Genomic DNA, 8200 nt, shown 5'->3' on the forward strand with positions numbered 1-8200 from the left:
TTCACGTTATTAGTATGAACAACTGAAATCTTGGCATGTTCAGATCCGTTTGTGGTTGTATATTAATGCTGTATAATATAATATAAATAAATACTGTAGTATTTTGTAGTATGAACTGTAATGAATTAAACCCATTACGTTTGTTATTTCTATTAATATTGAGGAAAGTGTCACTGTTTTATGATGAACTAGTGAAATCTTGGCATGGTCAGAATCTGCGTGTGGTTATGGCTGGTGACCAGACCCAGTTTCTCCAGTTTATCTTCATCTAATATTCACAATCTTTCGGGTGTCATGAGCACAGGCGGAAGAACCAGATGGCGCTTTACATTTGCTGTCGGCGCTTTCTGTTCCGCATTCGGCGTTCATCACATTGTTACTTAGCAACCCTTGAATCTACAGAGAAAGAAACTCGGTGGCATTATAGCTCAAGTATGTGTTTCTCATGGCGTGATATACTCCGTGTGTGTTTTGGAAAGGTCTCGTTCAGACGCATTCCGTCCGGTCACATCACCAGACACACCCGGACGATCGCAGCTGGCCATTGAGCGATGTGTCTGTAGTATGTTAAGTTCACTCGTGCCAAGCTACATGCCACACATAGCGAGCGTATTGGCGGTACGGGAATGTAGTGTTATTTTGGGCTGCGGTGGGCAGTCGGTTCCTGGTGTGTTTTGCAGGGAGAGATGCAGCAGATCGTGTGTGTGTGTGGGTGTGTACAGACAGGCAGAGACTGGTGGAGAAGTGTGTGTGTGAGAGAAAGAGAGAAAGCTCTGCGTGGGCCGCAGCAGGAGGTGGAGGGCTTCAGAAAAATGAAGGTTCGGCCCACTCCTCCATCAGCGGGCCAGAGTGTCACCGTAACCTTGGCAACCCATTGTGAACCAGAACGCCAATACTGTCCCACGCATATGCATCGAAATTCTACAAACTGTGTCTGTGAAGCACTTTCTGCTCTTCTCTGATGCGATGTTGGACTGGGGCTGCTTGTTGCTTTGCAAAAATTTACCATGGTAACCGTAGTTTCTGCCAGAATACCATAGTTACTGAATGGCGATTGGCTACTGTTGCACATGCATGCAGTCAATCATTTAAACAAAGAGCTGCAGTATACTTTCATAGTTTGTAGTATTAACAATAGTCATTTAATAAACGGTAGTAAATAATAGTACTGTATGGTGTACTTAAAGTAGCGTTCTTTAGAATAGAGTTTATAGTTTACTATAGTAAATTGTATTATACTGTAGTATATTAAAGTAATCACTACACTTTGTTAAGGTATGCTACACAGTTTTGTAAATGATAAACATTGTAGTATACTTTCATATTTACTATAGTAAGGTTCAGTATAATAAGGTTAAATATCACTGTAGTAAATACTAAGGTATACTACAGTTTTTGTTTTCTTGTGAGCTATAGCAAGATTCCCCAACAACCACCTTCCACGTGAAAGATAATGTTGTATACTTTGGTACTTACTATAGTAAACTGTTGTGAATTGTAGTCATTGCTACACTTTGTTCATGTATACTATAGTATTCTGTCAAATTAACTATAGTGAACTGATCAACTGTAGTAAATACTGTAATATACTTTTATATTTGCAATGTTGAGGATTCAAAACCACAAGAAATTCTACTGCAGTTTACTATAGTATCCTCTAGTATTTTGGGGATTTTGTGAGACCAGAGACCAAAATATCATAGTGTTTGGTTACTGATGTGAAAGCTTTTGATTCTCATCTAGTATATAATGTATATCTCTATAGGCACGTGAATGTGAAATATACATCCACTTCCTCTCTCCATACGGTGGATGAGACGAAGAGCACAGAGATGTTCTGAAACGTGTAAGATCTCAGGAGACGCCTACTGTCCCTTTATACAGAGACGCATTAATAAGGACCAGACAGCTTTAATGCTACAATGAGAAAAACACTCATTGTGCCGCAGTTTGATGGCTTTCCACACAATGGGCCGCTTTCACTTATTGGATGATACTGAGTTTCCCAGGGATGCAGGTTGTCATGGTGATGCCACATGTTTGTGACCGAGCTGCCATGAAGTGAGATGAAACGACTGTAAAAGTGAGAGAATATTCTCCATCAATGTGAAAAGAAAAATGATCGTATTTTAAAGGGACAGTTCATCCAAAAATGAAAATTCTGTTATCATTTACTCACCCTCAGGTTGTTTCAAACCTGTATAAATGTCTTTGTTCCGATGAACACAGAGAAAGATATTTGGAAGAATGTTAGCAATTTTCAGTTCTGGGACATCATCCACTACCATAGTAGGAAAAAAAATTGTAGTTTTTGTTGTTCTGTTAAACACAATGAGATATTTTGAAGAATTTAGGAAAATAAAGAGTTCTCGGGCAGCTTTGACTACCATTTAATTCTTCCTACTATGGTAGTCAATGATGTCCCGGAATTGAAAATTACATCTTTCCTTGTGTTTATCGGAAAAGTAATTTATACATATGAAATTACATGAGCGTGAGTAAATGATGACAGGATTTTTATTTCTGCATGAACCATCCCTTAAGACCCGTTTTTTTGCGTCGTGAATTATTTTTATGACTATAAAACATCCTTCCTTGCCCTTCTCATTACTGCGCTAATTTTTTTTATCTTGAATTTAATTTAATTAAATTCAATTTAATTGTTAAAGAATATATTGTATAATGATCATCTTTAAGTGAATCGTATTTGTTCCATCCACATTAAACAGAGAATCGTAGGTCATGTCTGTTTTTAAACAGGTTTCCAAACACTTCCGTCATTGTTTGGACAAACAGACAGTCACGTCTCATTCGTCACAGTAATATCACTGTTTCACATCAGGACAAACTAACCATAACCCATAGTTTTGAGAACTGTTAAAGTCCTAAAATGATTTACTTGTTTGTGCAAATTAAACAATAAACTTTAATAGACTTTAAATTTGTTATTTTTGTTTTCACGTTCACCGTTCTGCCGTTTCGCATTCTTAATCCGAGTGTGACGTAAATGTGCTTGAATGTTCTTTTGTTTGTATCTTTTCAGAAGTTCACCCAAATCTCATGAGATTTTTACAAATCAACACGTTGTGTCTGTTTTTATGAAACGCTGCCCCCTCCTGGAGGTCAGATTCTTCCGGCCACATGCGAGTAGCCCACATCAATCTATAGAAATATTCTCAGCGGGTGAGATTTTCTTGGCTATTCAAAGCGTTCCAGCTGTATCTGTATGGGATGTGTTAAGAGCGCCACAGACATCACAGTTCTCTCACCATGATTTTTGGCTGCAGTCGGGACAGTAAAACACAATCTGTCATAAGTACGGATCTGTCACGGCTGTTTTTTTTGTTGTTTTATACGGACGAGGCGTATGGAGTTGGTTTGCCCTCACTATACATCTTTCGGTTCACTGAGCGGGAGTCGCTCGCCCCTCTTGCCCTGAGAAGCGTTTACATAAAGTTATTTGGCTGGAGTTTCCAGATGGACAATAGCCGCTTGACTGTGTCCTCAGGGGGTTGTTTCCACCTCATGGGGAGAGAGAGACGGGCAAAACATAAATGAAAGCGTAACAGGGTATTTGTGAGGGCTGCGGTGTCCTTCATTCTCGCAGATGGGGGGCAGAATTATTGACGGGGTGAATGGAGAGAGAGGGCAAGAGATGATGATGATGATGATGAGTCTACTGCTGATCCACACAATATCTACTCATGGCGTCCATTTTTGTTTTAGTTTTGAATCGATCAGCGTTGCGAAGGCCAGTCATCCTTTTAAAAAGCTGTGAAAGCTTTTATAAATATACAGAAAAACAAATCGATCAATAACCATCTTCATGTCCGAGAAGCAAACGCAAGATGCATAAAACAAGGTTTATGTGTTTGTTTTGATCGTGAAATGACCTTGTAGACGTAAGAGACATCCTTGATAAAATTACACATTTATCGCGATCAATACGCTGCTTAAGAATAATTTCATCAGCTTTCGCTGTTTCTGCATGTCTCGGCTCATCTGTTGTCATGATTTTAGAAAGGTTTGGGCTACTTTAATGTCTGCGTTTAAAGGCGGTGGGAGAGGGAGAGATCATAATAACAGTGAAGGGATTTTGACACAGGATTTTCTCCTGACAGACTCGGGGATGTTATAACACGCTCTTCGGACCGAATCAGTGATGCACCGCATTGCATGCATGCTAACGTTAGTTTTGACCTCAGCAAAATGTGTGCCGCTCGGCTCTGGTCTTAACTGTTCCTGTATCATCTTTCACACAATAAGAGTGTTGATATAACCTCAAGCTTCAATCCTCAGGATGAGGATCACATTCACAGAAAGCTGCCGCGTTGCTGTGAGCTGTATTATGCCATGGCTTTTGTGTCATATTTGTACACCGTTAGACATTTCTCTTAACCATGTTTTTGTGTGTGTGTGTGTGTGTGTGTGTGTGTGTGTGTGTGTGTGTGTGTGTGTGTGTGTGTGTGTGTGTGTGTAAAATCACGGTTACGTTTTGTGAGGGATCTTATGGCACATTCATTTCAATGCCATGTTATACAATGGTACATGTATCATAGTTTTAAGCATTTAAAGATCTGCTTTACTTTACTCAAATCAACCATGGCTTTACTACATTAATGATAGTTTTACTATGGTATTTGCTCTAAAAACATAGTAACCTCAACTCTTACCATAGCAACTAATTTAGTCATGAAAGTTGTTGTAAAACTGTGGCAATTAATCTGCCAAAAAGTACTTTTACTATAGTAAAATCATGGTTAATAATTCTAGGGGTATTTTGCATGGTAAATATTTATGATAAAGTTAATCCTTCATGAACAAATACTATAGTATAACGTAGTAAAATGTCTGTATACTACAGTACTGTATTTGAACCTTGCTATAGTAAATATTGAAGTATACTGCAGTGTTTACTACACTTGATCAGTTTCCTACTGGTTATCAAAGATTGCTATAATATACTACATACATATATAATGTATTTTTTATGTAGGTGTTTTTTTATAAAACACATAATTGCCGATAGCTGGAACAGACTTGACCTCTATACATCACATGAACTTCACTGTGTGTTTTCCAGTGGAGTCAGAGGACGGTGATGTGTCGATATATCAGAGAGCGTCTGACTGAAGCTTTTACTGCAGAAGACGAGTGTTCACTTGACTTAGTGTCTCTAAGAGATGCTGGGAAATCAATAAGATGCGTGCGTTTGCTCTTTCAGCCGGACAAAGCCATCAGTTCCACCTGACGTATTGACATGAGAAAGCCTCCATCTGCATTACATGCACCGGATATCTGCAATTTATCTACAGTCGCTTCTCATGTCATGTCTCATGCAGTTTAAAAGTTGGGTTTTCATTTAATGCAAATTTTAGAAGGTGTCTGTCCAGGTGTATCACTTTTTGTAGTAACGTTATGTAAACGTATATATACTATGGTAGTACTATAATAATCTGTAATGAAGAGATCGACCGATATATCGTTTTACCGATATTTAAGCATTTGTCCATAATCGGGTATCTGTTTTCTAATATCGGATTCACCGATAAACGCCGCCATCTTGTGGCCGTGTTGAGAATTGCGTCCAGGACCGCCATTGCAGCACAGCGTCTGAGGGGAGACGAGACTTCAACAACAAAGCAAGTTATTTGCAACTTACTTGCTTTGCTGTAATTAATCAACTTTATTTAACATTACAGCCATTTGCACAAATGAGATGTGTTAAATAAATGCCTAATATGCAGTTTATGCGTATACAAATATTATGTTCACATCTGCTCACGTTTGTGATCACAGGGCTTTGTTAAGCAGTATTCATTAGGACTTAAGTCTAAAAAAATAGATATATGACACACGTGTACTTGACATTTGTTTAAACGGAACAAATGGCTTTTCCATTAAAAGACTCATCTGTCGCTGTTATGACTGCAGTTGTCTCCTGGGTCCTAAATTACACCTGATTACTAACCACATTGTGCCAGCAGGCATTTCATAGATTCTAGGCCGACAAACTATGATTAATTTTGACATAACATACTGTTGAGAAATCCAATGATGCATACGCAGTTTTGTTTGTTACCCTTCTGACAATGTATTATTCCAGTATTATTCAGTCTTTTTAGCCTATTAAACAGCACATTTACATTCTAAAACTCTTATCTAAAATGAATAATACAATTTCTGCAAAATTGATACGACTCCCCTGCCGTTTACGTTCATTAGACTTTCTACATTTATTTTGCCTATTGTTAACATTAGTGTTGCTGCTGATGTCTTTGTCCTTTCTTTCTGTGGCATGTCTTTCTGCGGTTGCAGACGTGCTCGACTTCTGAAGTAAAAGCGCACCCCAGTGGCACGGTTATATTTAGGCGACGACCGTTTCTAGGACACGGGTGTTACTATCACGATAAAAGCTCTCGGTTTTTCTGCAGGGAATCATACCCGAGCGTTCTTCTTCTGTGAGATTTTAGCCACACGCTTCTCTCACGCAGCTGAAAGGAGAGGGATGTGGGCTGTGAGATTCGGCTTTGCGTGGGAGGCATTAGGAGAAAACGTGCAGGAATACAGCAGCACACTTTATTTTGTAGTGAAGTGAAGCCGTATGGTAGCAATTAGAAAAACAAACGCTGTTTTTTCAGACGTGGGGTCTGAAAAAAGTGGGTTTTTTCAGACGTGGGGTCTACTCGACGCAGCTGTCCCTGCATGAAGCACTGCGGCGTTTGCCAGGTTAGCTGAGGGCCTCACACACGGGCGGCGGCGGTTATCATGAGGGCAGACTGCTGACAAGTGGGAATTGGTGCACATGTACACAATGTACACACATATGAGAGGTATTCGCTGATGTCATCAAGATCAGATTCACACAGGCCTTTCAATGCACACTGACGCTTTCACTTAGGGCAACAGGGCTGAATTCAGCATAACAGGGCGAGACTCTTTACGAGAAGAGTTACACGATTGTTGTCCTGTCACGGTTAGGAATTAATGTACGGGTCACATGGTCATGGTTATGACTTAAAGCGATAGTTCACCTGAAAATGAACATTTGTTTTAAAGGGACAGTTCACTCAAAAATGAAAATCCTGTCATAATTTACTCATCTTCATGTGATTTAGAAACTTTATGAGTTATTTTCTCCGGGAATATATTTTAAATGTTGGTAACCAAACAACATTGACCTTCATTGACTTTCATTCTGTTGGTGAACTGTTGCTTTAAAAGAGATCCCACAGGGCAGTTCTCTGGTCGTCCAGAAGGTGGCAGCAAATCCATAAAGCATCAGCTCAGATCACGGAGACCTGGTTTAATATCAGGACGTGAGATTCTCCCGTTGAGGGATGTGATGTGAAGCAGAGAGGATTTTTTTGCAGGGGTCAGCACGACAGACTGAACAATAGAGAGTTGTATTAGGTCTGTCTCACAGACTCTTCAGATCGGGAATTAAAACATTAAAAATGTCAGTGTGTTTATGGCACCGTGTCATGTATTGACAGAAAGAAAGTCTTTAATTAAGGGCATACATGTACGTAGCATGTTCAGTTGCTCAGATCAGTATTAAATCAAAACTGACTTGTTTCACCTAATATCCTTAATTTGTAAAATAAGTATTTGCTGCGAGAAGTTTTTTTGTCCCGTTTTTCAGCACAATTTTTGAAACATCCTCAATGTACGTTCACTTGAGAAGCTTATCTCGAAATGCATTTACATGAAATCTAGCAAAAATGCTTTTGATATGTCTTTGCTTAAAACATGAAAAAGATGTTTGCCGATCTTGGTTTTTCTTTTGAATGAGATTATTTTTCTTACCCTGTTGGCAGACATCTTTTTCTGGCTTGAAGCAAAAACATCTCAACATTTTGTTAGATTTCTCTGATAGCAAGACACAAAATCTCGTATCGTTTTGCTTCTTAAGTAAATATATTTTGTTTTAAGGTCGTTTAAATTATTATGTCATTTTATTGCTCAGTATTTTTGTCTCGTTTTACATTACAAATATTTCAACATTCTCATTAAAATTAAGTTGATTTTAATTGAGCTTTTTTGCTTTTTAATCTAACTTTGATTAAAAAGAAGAAAAGCTCAATTAAAATGAAGTTAGATAGAAATAAGAATAAGATTTTATTGAAAACTGAACACATATTCACTGTTTTGCAGCATCTACTCGTGACGTGATGTAGTGTAACTGTAATGACCTTTG

General features: G+C 38.6%; 1 protein-coding gene across 2 annotated transcripts in view; it reads left to right on the plus strand.

Annotated features, from left to right (window-relative positions):
* Positions 1-8200, plus strand: part of sptbn1 (spectrin, beta, non-erythrocytic 1) — a 71327-nt gene that overhangs the window by 13057 nt on the left and 50070 nt on the right. The window lies entirely within an intron of this gene.

The sequence above is a fragment of the Triplophysa rosa genome, linkage group LG20 (genome assembly GCF_024868665.1).
Source record: "Triplophysa rosa linkage group LG20, Trosa_1v2, whole genome shotgun sequence".
Taxonomy (NCBI): Eukaryota; Metazoa; Chordata; class Actinopteri; order Cypriniformes; family Nemacheilidae; genus Triplophysa; species Triplophysa rosa.